Raw genomic sequence first — 18,796 nt, 5'->3', positions numbered from 1 at the left:
TTAACCATTAACTCAGGCCAGTGTGTTCTGTAGGTGGAGGTCAGGAGTGTATTTTTGACCTGTAATTATCAGGGCTTAGCTGTACCGTTGGTACTTTGCACAAATCAAGGTGCAGCGCTGCAGCTCTAGAGCCCCGCACCAGGTCCTGATTGCAAGTTACTGGGCCGGGGATATCAAATGCGAGAGGAGAAATGTGAAATCCCAGATAAAACCTGGAGCCTTAAAGAGCCATGAAGTGCCTGTAATGAGGAAAGTGATGGGGTTTGGGTGTGCTGAGCACACAGTCATATGGAGGATGTCTTTGAGTGAGAGTCTCTGTGACATTTGTCCTCCCTAATCCAGGATTTATAGAGGTCTCAGAAAATTTAACAAGGTTAAATCAGTAGGCAGGTTAGCAAAGCATAACGGAAGCATGGCTTGAAACAACCTGTGATTTCAAGTGGATTTCAAGTGAAACTAATGTTCTTATGGCAATTCGTAACTATTTTATGTTTTGGTGACTTGGTGGCAAATTTATATTAATTTGTACAATCTCATTTGTTCATTTTTGTATGATCTGATTACGGCCCATTGGCATTTAAGTTTATGGGTGAACCTTCATGCTTTAAAACAAAAATAAAAACAAAAAAAACCTTCATTTTCATACAAATCAAATCGTACATATTTGTAACCTAGTAAAGGGTTAGTTCACCCAAAAATGAAATTTCTGTCATTAATTACTCACCCTCATATCGTTCCAAACATGTAAGACCTTCGTTCATCTTCAGAACACAAATTAAGATATTTTTGATGAAATCCAAGAGTTTTTATTTTTTATCCTCCATAAAAAGCAACGTAATTACCACATTCAATGTCAGAAAAGTAGTAAAGACATTGTTAAAATAGTCAACATGACTACAGTGGTTCAACCTTAATGTTATGAAGCGACGAGAATACTTTTTGTGCGCATAAACAAAACAAAAACAACTTTATTCAACAATTTCTTCTCTCCCCTGTCAATCTCCTACGCTGTTTATGTTCAGCGCTTCCGTGTTCTACGTCAGAATGCTGACTCATTATTGGCCAGCTCCTGCATCAGCATCACACATTATGCTGCTCACGCGAATAGCGTCGGCCAATACTGAGTCGGCGTTCTGACGTATATCTGACTATTTTAACGATGTCTTTACTACTTTTCTGGACCTTGAATGTGGTAATTATGTTGCTTTCTATAGGGGATTAAAAAAAACCTCTCAGATTTCATCAAAAATATCTTAATTTGTGTTCCGAAGATGAACGAAGGTCTTACAGATGTGGATATGAGGGTGAGTAATTAATGACAGAAATTTCATTTTGGGTGAATTAATGCTTTATCCAAAATGTAGAATAGTTAAGTGTTGAGTGAAACGGTACATTGATACTGTCCAATATAGTTTCTGAAATTACGAATTTATCTTTGTTTTTATGCCCTGTTAGGGATTTGTTTGACTGCTACACTAATGGCCGTTTTTTGCAGAGCCTAATAAGTCAAAAATGCATCTGCCCTGGAAAAGCTGAATAATGCCAGATATTAATGGAGCTGGGCCCTGAATGATTCCCCGGTTGGCGTGGCAGTTAAACGCATTCCAGGTTTTGTGGAGGCCATTATTCCTGCTCCTTAATCACCACCTCAGCTTTTATTACCCCTAAAGCCTTACTGTGTGGCTCGGGGAAACCACATGTGGGCACAGGCCAGGAAATGTCGAGCAGACAAGAAAATGTCTTCCTTTCCCCTTAAAAGTAATAGCCTTAACCAAACACCAAAGGCAGTCTGTTCTTAACCAGATTTTGCTGTCTATAACCATTTATGAGATTTTTGGATGCAGTACTGGAGGGATGGTTGAATATTGTTTTTCAGAATGATTTTGTTGGACATTTATCATAAGTAAAATGATTCTTGGAAGTTTTGTTTAGACAGTTTATAGTTTTCATGTCACTTGGGGTTGCGCAGAGAGAAGTGAGGTTGTTACTCTCCATGAAAATAGGCAAGGAAGCTGGCATGGCATTAAAACTTCTCAACTCCAGTCCTCAGGACCCACCTTGAACGTTTTGGATGTCTCCCTATTTAACAAGCTGATGAGCTGAATCAGATGTTTTAATTAGCGAGACATTCTGGTGGGTCCCAAGGCCTGGAGTTGAAAGACACTAATATATGTGACATGAAAATGAAATGTACATTTGTTCAGCTCTTTGACAGTTCAACAATTTTGTCTGAGTAATAGACTTTTAATGAAGGCTATTTAACTATAGCTGTTTATCATAATCATTTAAATCCCTGCAGAAGAGAAGTTACAGCAAGTATTTACAATTAGGCATTCTGAATGGGGAATCAATCAAATATGATGATACTAGGTCAGGATTTACTATTGGATGTCAATTTTTTTTTTTTTTTTTTTTTTTTTTTTTTTTGAATGATCAGTAATTCATCCAGTTTTGGATATTTAATTGTTTATGTACAATTTTTTACATTTAGATTACCTTGGCTGTAGCATTTACTTAAAGTTCCTCTGTAGTCAATAATTGTATCCCTTAAAACTCATCTGTGATCACAAAATGACATATTTAAAAGCTTTTTTCCTTGAAAAAAATTCTTCATGCCTTAAAATAGCTTAAATGTAACTCTACACCCTTGCCTCATTTAGTATACGTGATTCTATAAATATGCAAATTAGCCCCACCCCCACTCACTAACACCAACTTAGAGATCCACTCGTTGATGATCATGTGTTGACGTAACTGGTTACATGGTAATTTGTGACGTCATAAACACCAGCGATTTCAAACCGCGTTTTTGAGACTGTCTTTGGTTCACTGCAGTTTTAAGGAGAAAATACTCAGCAATGGTGCTGACTTATGAATTTGCACATGGTTTGTCTTATGCATATTAAAAAACACCACATAGAAATATAAACAACATTAAAAACCTGATTTTCACCACAGGGGGACTTTAAAGTTTTTTTTAATTATATATTTAATAACAATGTTATGAACATCCATTTTTCACACTGTAATTAATAATAATAATTTCATACTTTATCAACATTGTGATGCCTAAATTCACTTCAAGAAATTCAAGAAACTAAGAAAGAATTTTAATAACAGGAATTTATCAGCAATATCATGAAAACAATTATCTGCTTATTGGTCAGCCATAATTTTAATATGTGCATCCCTACAGTTTTTTTTTATTGTTGCTCAGAGTAATGTGAAGCTGAAGTTTATGTAAGGGATGTAAACTATTCAAATTACACTAATAAAACAAAACATGAACATTTACTTGCAGAGTATTATCAAGGAAGGAGTGCAAATTTCTTTCTGCAGAACTCTATGTGGTTAAATATATTTGAAATATTGCTTTCATATGGAATGTTCCCCAGAGACATTATTTAATCTAATTTTTATAGGGATGACAATTTATTTTTAAAATGATAATAATACATACTTCCATGGCCGATCAGAAATATCTGCCTTCGATAACATTTCTTAATTCACCTGCCAGTGGCAGCTGTGGCAAAAAGTTAATTTGGGACCTTAGCTGCATGTTATCATGGCTCACGTCCGCAGGAGAGGAGCAGTGCTTCAGCCTTGGATTAATGAGGGAGGTCTCATCCCTGACACGGTCCATCCATCAGTTCCCTCCAAGGTCTTTTCCTTTAGGGACAGCAGAGTGGGGGGTATAGATGATGAAGAGGACTAATTAAGCCGCCATGATGCTTTGTTTTATTATGGGCTCAGTTTGAAATTTTCAATAAATCTTATTAGCATAGGAGGTGCTCGGAGACGTCTGACTGAATGTGTGAAGTGGGTCTGCTGTTTACACTGAGGCTAACAGCTGCACACTTGCGAGGGCTGTAAAAAACATACGCTGCGCTGGTGTCGCTGTCGACACACTGTTGGTTGATGCCATAATTCATGTGTGTCATCCACGAGATTCTGTGTGAGGGGAGGGGAGTAGGTGAGTTTTTTAAGCTCCTCCTGTTTACCCACTGCCTGATGGCCCCCTGTAGAGAGCAACAGCAATTATCACCTTGGAGGAATGTGGGAGCCTTGTGTTAAATTCCCTTTGACCCTTTAGTAGAGGAGGTCAGGAGGTGGTGATCCCCCCAGGGAGCAGCAGGCACTGAGGGGTGGGGGGATGCCATGGATGGGTGCATTTGGGGCTTTTTCTCATGGTCAGAGAAACTTGAGTCTGACATTGCTTTACAGCCGCAGACCAACAAAGTGGGTTGGTTCTTGTTATCCAATCCTCAAGTAGGATTTTTATGGTGCATTTGCCATGCAAATGGCTGATTTGCTGTCTTAGTTTGATTGTATCAGGACTAGCTTTATACTTCGAGGACAGGCAGTCAGGTTAATGTACCCTTCACACACTCAAAACACCTGAAGTCAAAGCTCTTTTGTAACTACTTATACTTAAATCATAGACAACAAAGTCAGTCTTTTCACTATCTACTCATTCCTGAAAATGAACCATTAGGCCCTGTTTACACCTGGTATTAAGAAATGTTTCCATCAATCTGATCACGAGTGGACGACGCTAAATACGGGTGTAAACAGGGTATAAAACGTTTTGAGCTTGTCCACTTTCGACCACTTCTAGAGGTAGTCAAAACGCATTTGACCAGATTGCTTTCGAAGTGTAGAAGCTCATGTGGTCGAATGTGTTCGAACAACCACAAAAGACCGCCTACTCTCCGCCTACTGACCTAACACATAAACATTATGGGAAGCGCGCTAGCCAGGCAGGATTTAAAGGGATAGTTCACCCAAAAATAAAAATTATCCCATGATTTACTCACCCCCAAGCCGTCCAAGGTATATATGACTATAGCCCAAAGCCCAAAAAATGCATCCATCCATCATAAAAATAATCCATACAGCTCCAGGGGATTAAAAAAGGCCTTCTGAAGTGAAGCGATGAGTTTTTGTAAGAAAAATATCCATATTTAAAACTTTATTAACTATAATAACTAGCTTCGGGCAGACGGCACATCGATTTACGCCAAAAGAGTAATCTCTGACCCGACTCATGATGTATTGACGAACGCGGAAGCGCAGAGGATAAAGCAAAAGCCGTATGGATTTTTACTTTACTGGAGCTGTATGGATTATTTTTCTGATGGATGGATGCATTTTTTTGGGCTTCAAAATCGCGCCCCCCATCCAAGAGACAGGATATTTTTAAATATATCTCCAGTTGTGTTCACCTGAAAGAAGATAGTCATATACACCTAGGACGGCTTGAGTGTGAGTAAATCATAGGATAATTTTCTTTTTTGGATGAACTAACCCTTTAAACTTTGTCGGCTGAAGACCCAAGTCTGGTTTAAAGACAAAATCATATCAAGCACAATGTTTTCTCACCATTCCTGATTTCTAACACGCGCTTACGGTGTTCGGCATTGTCTTGTGGCTATCAGAGCAGAAACGAAAGCTGATGCTCTCTGCGTTTTTTTTCTGTTGTCTTAGGTTGCAAGCTAATTTTGTTCATTAGATCGAAAGATCTAAGATCGAAAGCCCATAGATTTACCTACCCATAGACCCTCCCCTCAAAAAAATCAGGACAGAAGTGTTTGAAAGTGAACAAAAATGTGTCTCCCTCGTCTACTTGTGATACGATCGACCAAAATGCATCTTAATACCAGGGTGTAAACAGGGCCTTAGTTAAAGGGTTAAAGGAATACTTCACCCAAAAATGAACATTCTGTAATCATGTAATAATTCTGTATCATATTTGTTCCAAACCAAACCAAATAGCCTATATTTTAAAGAATGTTTCAGCTGTTTTTGTCCATATAATGAAAGTCAAGGAGGTCCAAAACAACTTTAATTGAATGAACAAAAAAAAAAAAACAAACAAAAAAAACACATCATCCTCTTTCGTGTTCCACAGAATAGAGAAAGTCTTACAAGTTTGGAACAACAATGAGGTTTTCATTTTTGAGCAAACTAGCCCTTTTTAAACAATTCAACATGTGGCGATACACTGCAAGTCATTATTGTAGTTTTGAATTTAGAGACCCTCCACTTGAAATCTGATCCGACACGTGGTCACATTTGAGATGCATGTAAATACCTGGTATAAACTGCAATATATCTTGGTTGACCGCTGTGACCAGATCACCCGAGACGGATTGTTAATACCAGCCGTAAACGGGGGCCTATGATGTTTGTTTGTGTCAAGCTGTGTTGTGATTGCATTTATAAATCACAGCTTAACAAGTAAGGCACACCACATCATATAGACTAACAGTATTGGATGCTGACTCTGACTGGATGGGCTTTGTGTGTTATTTGTGTGTGCTTCTAGTCATGTGACCCAAAACTGATTATGTATGGTCCTTTAGAACTGTATTGACAAGGCCAGCTGCAGACCTTTGACAGCTGCAATACAGTCTTCATTTTCAATCTGTCCTTTTAGCTTCTCATAATTCACACCTGATATCCCCTGACCTGTGTTCATGTTGAAAAAAAACAAATGAGTGGTAGTTTAATAGTGATGAGAGCTCCTAATAAGACATCGCTCACTGATGATTGCCTAATTGGCCCCCAGAGACAAGGCAAGGGCAAAGACAGAGTCCCTAACCGTTTTAGACAGGGGCCAAGTCATTTACAAGACCTTTCTCTTCCAGAGTTTCTAATAAGTCCTTTCTTACATGAATGGTAATGCAGTGATAATTGCTGTTGTACCAACACTTTTTTTTTTTTTTTAAATGTTTTCTTCACACTATACAGTTGTTTTGGCATAGCATATTTTTTAATGATTCAGGTGAATTGGGCCAAAACATTTGTAAATGGAGTTTCTTAAATATTCTATTACAAAATATTTTATTTTGATAATTTTTCATTATTTTTTATTTTTTTAAATTAAAAAAATCTAATGCAAATAATCAAAATTGTAATTGTAAAAATTGCATAAAAGATTAACTAAGCCTACCCAATATGTCTTGGTGTATATTATATTATGGTATTATATTATAATATCAAGCAAGCTAAACTAAGCATTTAATATTTGATAGCTGTTTTATGTTAGAAGTGTTAAACGACCAACAGAAATGATCAGTTATGCAAACTAATAATCTTTTGTCTAATTTCGCCATTTTGAATTTTAAATATATAATTTATGTGATCCATGTAATGTAATTTGTGACTGTCAATGTGATGAGACAAGAAACATTAGCTGTTTTCATCATATTAGGAATAAGATATTGTGAATTAATTTAATAAAATTAGTTGCACTAGCTCTGCGATGTGCCGCGCATTACGTAATCAAGTTGAAAAGGTCACGTGTGACGTAGGCGGAAGTACCGAGTAAGTGTTTACAAAGCGAACGTGCAAAGATTAAGTCAAACGCCCCTTTACAAAAAGGTAAAACAACAATGTTGGACGATTTTGAAGTTGGAGGAGAAAATGAGATGTTTTTCGCCCTACCGCGGTACTTTCGCTTACGTCACACGTGACTTTTCCAACGTGATTAAGTAATGTGTGGCGCATCGCAGAGCAGTGTATTTGTGGTTAAAAAGTAAATATATATATATATATATATATATATATATAAGGGTTAGTTCACCCAAAAATGAAAATTCTTTCATTAATTACTCACCCTCATGTCGTTCCAAACCCGTAAGACCTTCATTCATCTTCAGAACACAAATTAAGATATTTTTGCTAAAATCCGATGGCTCAGTGAGGCCTGCATTGACAGCAATATAATTAACACTTTCAAATGCCCAGAGAGGTACTAAAGACACATTTAAAACAGTTCATGTGCACTTAATGTTATGAAGCGACGAGAATACATTTTGTGCGCCAAAAAAACTAAATAAACGACTTTATTCAACAATGTCTAGTGATGGGCGATTTCAAAACACCGCTTCATGAAGCTTCGAAGCTTTACAAATCTTTTGTTTCGAATCAATGCACAAAAATTATTCTCGTCACTTTATAACATTAAGGTTGAACCACTGCAGTCACATGAACTGTTTTAAATATGTCTTTAGTACCTTTCTGGGTGTTTGAAAGTGTTAATTATCTTACTGTCAATGGAGGCCTCACAGAGCCATTGGATTTTATCAAAAATATATTAATTTGTGTTCTGAAGATGAACTCTTATGGATGTGGAACGACATGAGGATGAGTAATTAATGACAGAATTTTGGACACTGGACACATTGCTTATGTGTTCTTTGCATAGAAGCCATTGATTCAGAAAGCGCTCTGATGCTTGCCTTAAGAATATTTGCCTTTGGAAGGATAAACAGAATTTTTAAAAAAAGATTTAAATATTGACCTTGATATATTCTTTGTCACAGGTGGCATAAAGGTGTTTGTCTTTGATGGAATTTAAATTCTGTACCACTCGTGAGTGGTATTCTAAGGGGAGTAGCCTTTTCCTATTGTTGAAGAGGCACATCATTTGCAATCATTGTCAGATGTTGAAAGCTGACTTTCTTTTTATGTTATCTTTTGAGCGTGACTCGCTGCACTTGCCCGCACAAGACATATCAAGTGTGTCAGAGTTGTGAGAGAGGTAAGAGACTGTATTGATCTGCTCTATTGATGGAATCTATTCTCAAGTCTCTTAGTCATAACAGATACTTCTTTATTTTATTTTTTGAGTTTGCTGGGATTTGTATTGGCGCAGAACACAGAAGAGGTTCACCATAATTTTCCCAATGTCACCCCAGCTTATAGACTCTCAGTTCAGGCTGCTAAACTTGGTAAAACCCTAATGACCCTCAAGGCCATCAGTTGGATTCTGTCCTCAGCAATTTGTGCTAAACTGCACCTTAATTAACTCCACTGTGAAAGCAGCCATCCTTAAATACAAGTGCCCTTACACATTGTGACAAAGCAGAGAAGCCCCACAGTTTTGTCAGATTACCTCGCTGTGTCAAATTAGTGCCATTCTGAGACCAACCCCTTCTAGACATTAGGGGGCCACAGACTGTCCTGACCACTCCACAGCCCTGTCCCTCAGGAGCCTGTGTCTGATTTATTTAATATTTCAGGGCCAGTCCTGAGCCAGCAGAACATGTGTACACTCTACCTCATCCAGATCCCCAAAAGGGCCTAGCTCTGCTGTGTGGATGGAATACTCTAGTGCTCTGCTACTTTCTCCACTACAAGGTGGGACTTGAACTTCCGTGTTGCTATAGAAACCTAATCCTCCTCTCGAATCCCTGCCCACCACCTTTCCTCTAGATATAATATATATATATATATATATATATATATATATATATGTTATTTGGTAGACTTATTATTTATAATATATTTTCTTGGCAAACTGCTTAATAAATAAAACAAACAAGTCTGTCGAACTGCTAAAATAAATGACTATTTGATTTATTTTAGCAGTTTATTGAAATTAGATGTATTTATTTTAATAGTTTGTCAAGACATTCGAAAGATTTGTTTATTATTTATGTCCCTCGTTGCTTGACAAAATGCTTAATAAATAAAGTATAAAACTGCTAAAATAGATGACAATTAGTTGGACAGTTTTATTTATTTGATTAGTTTTATCATATTGCAAGATGATCACATCAACAGAGATGTAAAAAGCTGACTGACAACATTTATACTTAGAGACTAAGTAGTGTTATGAATAATTTGAGCACAGACAATGGTGTTCAATGGCATTTTTAATAAAAATGCAGTAGGTGTCACACTTTAATTTTGTGTGTTAATGTGGAAAGTACTGTGTGGAGAAGAGGATTCACTGGTTTAATCAGATTCATAGACAGTCTTTTAACTCTCCACTGAGATTTGTTCAAGCCACTGTCTGTCTGCTGCTTCTCTTCTATTCGTACACACACATATTCATGCATGAGTACTTGCATGTGACAACCTGGCACTCACTGTCTCACACACACACACACACACACACACACACACACACACACACACACACACACACACACACTCTCTCTCTCTCTCTCTCTCTCTCTCTCTCTCTCTCTCTCTCTCTCTCTCTCTCTCTCTCTCTCTCTCTCTCTCTCTCTCTCTCTCTCTCTCTCTCTCTCTAACGGCCCTTTACGGACACACGCACACCCATACATAATACAGGCCTCTGGGAAAATGCCGCATGTAAAGGAGGGCGAGTGAGCGTGATTTCTGAGTGAATGAATTTAGAGTACGGGTGAATGTCACACTCATGCCCGTCATGTTTCTCCTGCCCACGTTCAGTGTGTGAGGTAGACTCAGATGAGAGATTCCCCTCATCCATTATTAGTCCTATGGTCTGCTGCCTCAGCACAAAAAGTAGACCATACAGCCGATTCTTTGTATTACTTTTAAAGGAAACTTCCAGCAAATTTGAACTCAATGGGACACAATTTCTATTGTGTATACTTCAGAAAGTGCAGTGCAAACAGGGCTGTGTCCTCTTTCACCAGACCCCATAATCAGTTAGAATGAGGCAAAGAAAGAGTAATCACTTGAGTAAAGTCTGAAATCTTGAGTCAGGTTGGGTTTTTAAATTCCTCAAAATGTTGTATTATTAAAACTGTATTTTTGTGCTTTTCAGTCTGTGGAATCGTTCAAGTACTTCTAGGTTAAAGCTGCACTAGAGAAGAGTTTTTGGATAAGAATTAAAAATATTATTATTTGTGAGCTAGTACATATTAAAAATAGTGTCTGTTTGGATTCAACAGGAAATTTCAGGTTTACTTCATTTGTCCTTTACACTATGTCCATAAGTAAATACTGTGGTGGCGTATATGCTCAGATGACATATTTTGCTAGGAATTTGTAATTTCATGTTTCAAACACAGATGGCAGTAGTCAGAGTGCCGCAATGTGACTTACAGTATCTCACAGAGGTGAGTACACCCCTGACATTTTTGTAAATATTTTATTATATCTTTTCATGTGACAACACTGAAGAAATGACACTTTGCTACAATGTAAAGTAGTGAGTGTACAGCTTGTATAACAGTGTAAATTTGCTGTCCCCTCAAAATAACTAAACACACAGCCATTAATGTCTAAACTGCTGGCCACAAAAGTGAGTACACCCCTTACAAGGTCTCAGGTGTGAATGGGAAGCAGGTGTGTTAAATTTGGTGTTATCGCTCTCACTCTCTCATACTGGTCACTGGAAGTTCAACATGGCACCTCATGGCAAAGAACTCTCTGAGGATCTAAAAAAAAGAATTGTTGCTCTACATAAAGATGGCGTAGGCTATAAGAAGACTGCCAAGACCCTGAAACTGAGCTGCAGCACGGTGGCCAAGACCATACAGCGGTTTAACAGGACAGTTTCCACTCAGAACAGGCCTCATCATGGTCGACCAAAGAAGTTGAGTGCACGTGCTCAGCGTCATATCCAGAGGTTGTGTTTGGGAAATAGACATGAGTGCTGCCAGCATTGCTGCAGAGGTTGAAGGGGTGGGGGGTCAGCCTGTCAGTGCTCAGACCATACGCCGCACACTGCATCAAATTGGTCTGCATGGCTGTCTCTTCTAAAGATGATGCACAAGAAAGCCCGCAAACAGTTTGCTGAAGACAAGCAGACTAAGGACATGGATTGCTGGAACCATGTCCTGTGGTCTGATGAGACCAAGATAAACTTATTTGGTTCAGATGGTGTCAAGCGTGTGTGGCGGCAACCAGGTGAGGAGTACAAAGACAAGTGTGTCTTGCCTACAGTCAAGCATGGTGGTGGGAGTGTCATGGTCTGGGGCTGCATGAGTGCTGCCGGCACTGGGGAGCTACAGTTCAATGAGGGAACCATGAATGCCAACATGTACTATGACATACTGAAGCAGAGCATGATCCCCTCCCTTCAGAGACTGGGCCGCAGGGCAGTATTCCAACATGATAACGACCCCAAACACACCTCCAAGACGACCACTGCCTTGCTAAAGAATGTCTCCAGATCTAAACCCTATTGAGCGTCTGTGGGGCATCCTCAAACAGAAGGTGGAGGAGCGCAAGGTCTCTAACATCCACCAGCTCTGTGATGTCGTCATGGAGGAGTAGAAGAGGACTCCAGTGGCAACCTGTGAAGCTCTGGTGAACTCCATGCCCAAGAGGGTTAAGGTAGTGCTGGAAAATAATGGTGACCACACAAAATATTGACACTCTGGGCCCAATTTGGACATTTTTACTTAGGGGTGTACTCACTTTTGTGGCCAGCGGTTTAGACATTAATGGCTGTGTGTTGAGTTATTTTGAGGGGACAGCAAATTTACAATGTTATTTAAGCTGTACACTCACTACTTTACATTGCAGCAAAGTGTCATTTCTTCAGTGTTGTCACATGAAAAGATATAATAAAATATTTACAAAAATGTCAGGGGTGTACTCACTTCTGTGAGATACTGTATATCCAGGTGAAACAACTTCTTGAACAAGAAATATTGCGAATACCTGTACGGTTTGAATTTTCTTATCCTGTTGAATGCTCAAGCTACAGTACAGACGGTAATATCACGACATTCGGTGAACAATTCAGTATTGATTAATTTGTGAATATTTCAGGTAGGCCTACATGTCAGTTTTTCTGAATCTCTCCCAACTAATACTGCAAACTATACTGGGAACCCTCTCATTTGGTACATTACTGTAATATTAAAGGTTAAAATTAACAATAAAGAGTCCAAACTATTATATTCAACTGCTATTTATTTTCAGATACAATAATCACATTTAAATAAAAACTTGTTGTATACAAACATTCCAGTTGCACATAAGGTAGATTTCATAAGTTTTATTCAAACATACATAATTAACAAAAATAAGATCCTCTGGTTTATTTAATATAGCTATCTAACGAACTGTGAACATATCAATAATAATGTTGCATTTATCTCATGAAAATGATTTAAGTGATATGTTCACAAGCTGTTATTGAGGTCTTTCTGTGGTTGATACTGATTTGAGTGATTAAATGAGAGTTGATACATTTTAGATAGTTGTACTGTATCTTTCAACACACCTTCTAAAGTTCATTCATGTTTATTTCGTGCTATAACTTGTAAAGTTGAATGGTTCATGTGCGCTCCGCACTGCCACTTGAAATGAGTTGGCTAAAGCGACCAGTCATGCCATATTCAAAGGGATATTGTCTCTTTCTTCTGTTGGATCACAAAAGAAGTTATTTTGAATATTGTTTGAATATTGACAGCCATTGACTTCCATAGTAGGAAAAAAAAAATACTATGGAAGTTAATGGCTACAGTCAAATCTACTATGGACCAAAGGTAGATCCAGACAGAGAACGTGTTCATTAGGGCAAAGGAAAACAAACATATGCCAGGAAAGAAATTAGAATATGTGGAAGAGGAAGACCTTGCCCCTGTCTAAAACTGTTAGTGGCCCAGCCTTTGTGGGCGTCTTGTCTCCGAGGGGCGGTTGGGTAATTATCAGTGAGGGTGCACGTGTGGGAGTGTGTGAATGGGGCCTTGCGCAGGGCGTCTAGGACCCACTGTTTGCGTTCTCACTGCACCCCATCAGCGGGATGCCCCGAACTGAGCGGGGCGCCCTGAAAAGTGAATCCAATCCCCTCCCCCTCCCCCTCCCCCCCTTCCAATCTCATCTCCTCTCCTCCCCACCTCATCCCTCTCTTCCTCGGCTTTTCCCCCAGGAGAATGGGAAGAAGTGGAGGAGGACGTAAAGACCCATCTTAGACATGTTTGATGGGGGCCCTGTTGGACAAAGCCCTTTTTCCTGTTCGTTCGTGTGGAAAATTATGGCAGAGGAGGAGGGAGACAATTAGTGGGATCTGCTAATCACCCGGGCAACACTCATTTAATTGACATGTGAAATTTTGTTTAATCTAACATGTCGATAGGCAATATGACAAAGGCCTGGAAGCCAAGGACTAGACAGCTTATTATTGGAGGACGGTCTTTGTAAGGCCGGGATGCGTGGAGCGGGTCTGGGTGGGGGTTGATGTGAGGATTAAATGCCATTATCCTCACAATACTTTCAGACAAATAGCGATGCACACTCTTACTTAGGTGTTTTTATGTTTGTTACTTGTTGGTACAAAACAGTGTGCTTTTTTTATTCCTTTCGTGATTACAGCTTTGGAGGTTTTACAGGAGAAACGCTGCAGACAGTTCAATGAAACTTGCGCACATGAGAGTTTGGACTACCAGTGGCCACTTTTGTATTTGTAGAAATCAATAAGCTATTGAAGGTCACTGAAAAGGGAGCACTCACACCTCACACTGTTGAATGGTAGAGTAAGAGCTTTATAAGCAAAGGCTTATGCTTATTATGGTTTGCAGAAATCCAGAAATTCAGCAATGGCATAATATTGAAAACCACCTTAAATTATTCAGTATTAAAGGGTAAGTTCACCCAAAAATGAAAATTCTGTTATTAATTACTCACCCTCATGTTGTTCCAAACCTGTAAGACCTTCATCTTCCCTGTTCATCTTCAGAACGCAAATGAAGATCCTTTTGGTGAAATCTATGAGTTTTGTGTCCCTCCGATTAGTCCAAATTTCTGAAGAGACACAATTACTTTATATGATGAACAGATTGAATTTAGGCTTTTATTCACATATAAACATTCATCAACTCACACATCAGTAGTGTTAAACGGAAGCTCAAGCATGTTTGCTTGACGTACGAGAACCATTGAGGTTCTTTTACGTGTGTTATGCAGCACGTTTGCGCTTCCGCAAGAACCAATGAGGTTCATTTTCGTGTTACGCAGCACATTTGAGCTTCCAGAAGAAGTTTGTTCTCGTGCATCAAGCAGGTTCGGTTGAGCTTCTGTTTATGTTTAAAAACTGGACTAAACCACTCAATTCATATGGATTAGTTTTACGATTTCTTTATGAACTTTTTGAAGCATGAAAGTGGTAGTTGCGTAGCTGTCTATGGAGAGACAGAAAGCTCTCATATTTCATCTAAAAGATCTTCATTTCTGTTTTGAAGATGAACAAAAGTCTTACAGGTTTGGAACAACATGAGAGAGAGTGAGTAATTAATGACAAAATTTTCATTTTTAGGTGACCTAACCCTAACTTAAGCAGTTGGCTTCGGCTTCACTGTTCTAATGCGTTTTCTTCCTATTTGTCTTTCAGTGGGCCAGTTGTCTCTTTGAACTCATTTAACCAGGGATTAAACAAGTTAATATCGGAGGACAGGTAGGCCTAACCAGTTTGCTTTACCAACAAAACTGCATTTAAGAGATTTTAGTATGTTTTTTTTCTCCCCCAGTTTTGATGTTAAAACACAGCTTGGGTTTTGCTCAAACTGTTTATGACTTTTATCCCATAAAAGAGCGGCGTTTAAGACATTTACATGAGATTACACATAAATATAATAGGTGTGAGATGTAAATGCTCTCAATGATAGCTGTGTAAATAATGTCAGTATTCAAAACTGAGTCACACATCACAGCTGTAGAATGAACCATTTCCAGATGCTTGGTAAAATCATTGCTACTGTATTTGTTTCAGAGATTTCCATATCATTTGCCAGACAATTTGGCAGTTTGCCCAAACTCACAGCTGGATTGGCCAGGCTTTTAATGCGAGCATTGGGGGTTGGAGTGTGGATGTCTGGGGTGGGAGTGTTTGAAAAGGGCGAGGGTGGCATGGCTAGGGCACAGGGAGAATTTATTTATTTATTTTTTTTTTAAAAAGACTGGTGCTCAAGAGTGAGTGAGTGAATTACATTGAATATATGACAGTACTTTGGGGTTTTTTTGTTATATTTATTTTTGCTGTTTTTCCTTTATGCAGGACAGTACAGAAGGCAGTCAGGAAGCAAAATAGGAAAGAGGTGGGGGGACGGGATCAGAAAGGACAACGAGCCAGGACTCGAACTCTGTTGCCCGAAGCACAACCACGCTATGTGTTGGAGTTGCCGCTTTGATTTTAAAAGCCTTAATTTTACACTGAGCTAGTGGGAAGGTCACTATTTTGTCATGTGATCAGCAAATGCATTTAGCTTGCTTAGTGTATTAAATATTAATGGCATATTTGATTTTCCTTGGAATCGATTCAGTGTGCTCAATGCATCAACTCTGCACTTTTTTTCCCCTACTGCCAGGTTTACTTTCCTTCATTTTCTCCTCTAACGTAGTCATATCGGTATCATTGTGCCACTTAACATTCGATATTGTCTAAAATACTAGGTTGAGTCCTATTGACAACTTTTTGTTAAATTGGTTATGCACAGGTCTTCGCTTTGTGCTGTAAGAGAAGACAACCGCATCAATGAGCAGGTCTACCCCAATTTCCTATGAGTCCTTCACTATTGTGACAATAATAACATGGGCTTTTTATGCAGTAGCTATTACTGCCCTGAGCAGCAGGAGATCTTGCCAAGACCGAGGCGGCGGGGATGAGAGAGTGCGGAGGGGGTTTACTTGACTCCACACAAGCTACATCCCCGCCACTTTCCCTCCCTTCCTCCTCCTTGAAGAGGGCCGTTCCTGCTTTGCCACTTTGCCCTGACAACTGACTGCTTAAACGAGTGCATGAAAATAGGTGCCTTGCTGGTCTCCATGACAGACCGCACATAATCAGTGTTGAGGTATGTAATTACAGCTGTCAGGCCCATCCGCTGTAATTGATGCAAGTGCAAGCAGCGCTTGCTGCCAGGGCGGCCTCTAACTGCACACATGGCAGCGACACTGGCCTCTCCTCATGAGAGAAAAGGAGAAAAACATTACCTGCACGATGGATGGCGTGCGTTAACCACCGCCAAGTGACTCTCTTTCTGCTACGAGTGACAGTCGTTTTTGTCAGCGAAGGATAGTACCCCTGAACGGGTTTGTCTCCTGGCTTTCGATTCTCAGACTCGGTTTGATGTTGCCGGGCACATTCACAGATGGTGAAGGGGGGTAAGGGGGAGTGATGAAAATGCTGTCAAAGCCACAGACGCTTAAGTGTCTCCAAGGCGAGGTGGTCTGTCTGCGGGGTGTCTGTGCTTGGCTTATCGCTGTTGGCTTTTTAAATGTTTCAATTCCTGCCATCCAACTTGACTAGAAAAAAAAAAGAGAAATCACTTGAATCAGACTTCTTATGCTGCTTCACGCGAGAAGAGGGGGGGCGTCAAGGTGGATAGGCCAGAAATGTAGTGACTTGAGCATCTAGGCTGAAGGCTGGGGTAAATAAGTCCTCTAGAGAACATATAAAGACCTCTCTGGCTACAAAGCAGGAGTCTCAGATGCCTGCCCTGCGCCTAGCTGTTGTAATATTGATCAGAGGAAGGTGTGTTTCCCTCTTTTATTTCTGCTGAGGATTGATGGTGGAAACCAACACAAGAGGATATTTATTGATTTAGCTTGGGAAGTTATGGGCAAATAACTTGACAACTGCACCCAAATGCAGTCGTATAGAAGCCTCGTTTAATTCTTGTTTGTTTTGCCATTATTGATTTTATTATTTTTTTATCAGCTGTTACTAAAACTGTTCATTTGCTATGACATCAGGGTTCCCATTTGTTAACATGTTTCGCATTTACATTTTTGTCTCTGTACCAGGAACAAAAGCGTTGCTCGCTATGCCAAAATGTTAAGTAGAATTTTTCATACAAACTTGAATTCATACATCCTCATTTTTTTTATTTGAAAAGAAAGACATGCGCTGACTGCTTTAAAGATATTAATTTAAGATTTTTAATTATTTAATAAATTAAATTAAAAATTATCATATGGTTTGGCTCAGAGTACACATGGATTATGAATTCTCAACTGGAAGGATGCATTACAGCCTGTTCCCTGTGGTTATTGCCAACATATGCATGACTATCTGTAAAGCAGTAAGATGACTGAGCCTCTTCACCCCTTCCCATATGTTCAACTTCCAGAGGCAGACCACCGGCGGCATCTCATCAGACATTCAAATCGACAACAATTTCCCTCCATTGACATGGCAGAGAAGGAGTGATTTAAGATATGAACAGCAGTCTGAATCTGGCAGGTCTGAAATGGGAAGTACACACGCACACACAAATTCTTCAATTTCATTGACAATAAATAAACATTAATATTTAATAAAGTAAATAAATGTAAACAATAATTAAATGCGCATCTGTGTTTATTTAAATATTTTTTTATTTTATCGCTGATTAATTTCTTTGAAGGAAGACACTAAAGGCTTAAATGTTTTCTCATTTACACTTTTTTTTTTTTTCCTAATGTTTCATATACTTGTTTTGACTATATTTGAAATGTTACTATTTAGCAATATATTTTTCAGTTCTTAAATCGTCTAAAAATACTGCTTACCACGAAGCATTTAGATGTATGACAAACCTTGATATCGTACTTAGTCTTTATGTGGGTTGACTTAAAGTATTGTTCACTTGACAGAAGCATGCTAACCTTTCACACTGTCTGGACCTCAATAAACTCTAGATTACAGTAGTGGAGGTTTCATTGTCTACTAATATGTTTATGTAGTCTGCCAGCACCTTGCCTGACAGGAAGCATTGGATTCAATTGGATTAGCACTAACTTAATATATCTCCACACATAGAATCCACAATGTGAAGGTGCCATTTCAAACAAGTCTGACTCAGCCCGGTCTGTATAGCTGTTTCCAGACCTGCTTACTGCAGACTATAGGAACACAAGGTGAAGTGTGAAAGTTTGAAGTGGGTAAAGCTAATCATTGTGTAATTACGGCTGCCAAAAGGGAGCCATTAGCTAAGTGCTATCCAGTAACGGTGGTCTCTGTCGCTTTGCGTGAGGACTGAGAGTGAAATTGTTGACAATGGTTGAATAGTCCTCCAAGGCCCTGTGATTTGGCCAGGCAGCCTCGGAGTTCCATTGCTACTCATTAGCGACAATTTTT

At 39.1% G+C, this 18,796-nt stretch overlaps 1 long non-coding RNA gene across 2 annotated transcripts in view; it reads left to right on the top strand.

Moving 5' to 3' along the window:
* Window positions 1-17,712, top strand: part of LOC127494541 (uncharacterized) — a 38,205-nt gene extending 20,493 nt beyond the window's left edge. For both annotated transcript variants that reach the window (XR_007924902.1, XR_007924901.1), the window contains 2 exons: window positions 15,071-15,133; window positions 15,734-17,712. This is a non-coding gene — a long non-coding RNA (uncharacterized LOC127494541). The remainder of the gene's footprint in view (window positions 1-15,070; window positions 15,134-15,733) is intronic.
* Window positions 17,713-18,796: the final 1,084 nt, after the last annotated feature.

Source organism: Ctenopharyngodon idella, chromosome 14 (assembly GCF_019924925.1).
Source record: "Ctenopharyngodon idella isolate HZGC_01 chromosome 14, HZGC01, whole genome shotgun sequence".
Classification (NCBI taxonomy): Eukaryota; Metazoa; Chordata; class Actinopteri; order Cypriniformes; family Xenocyprididae; genus Ctenopharyngodon; species Ctenopharyngodon idella.
This window is presented reverse-complemented; position numbering and strand designations above follow the sequence as displayed.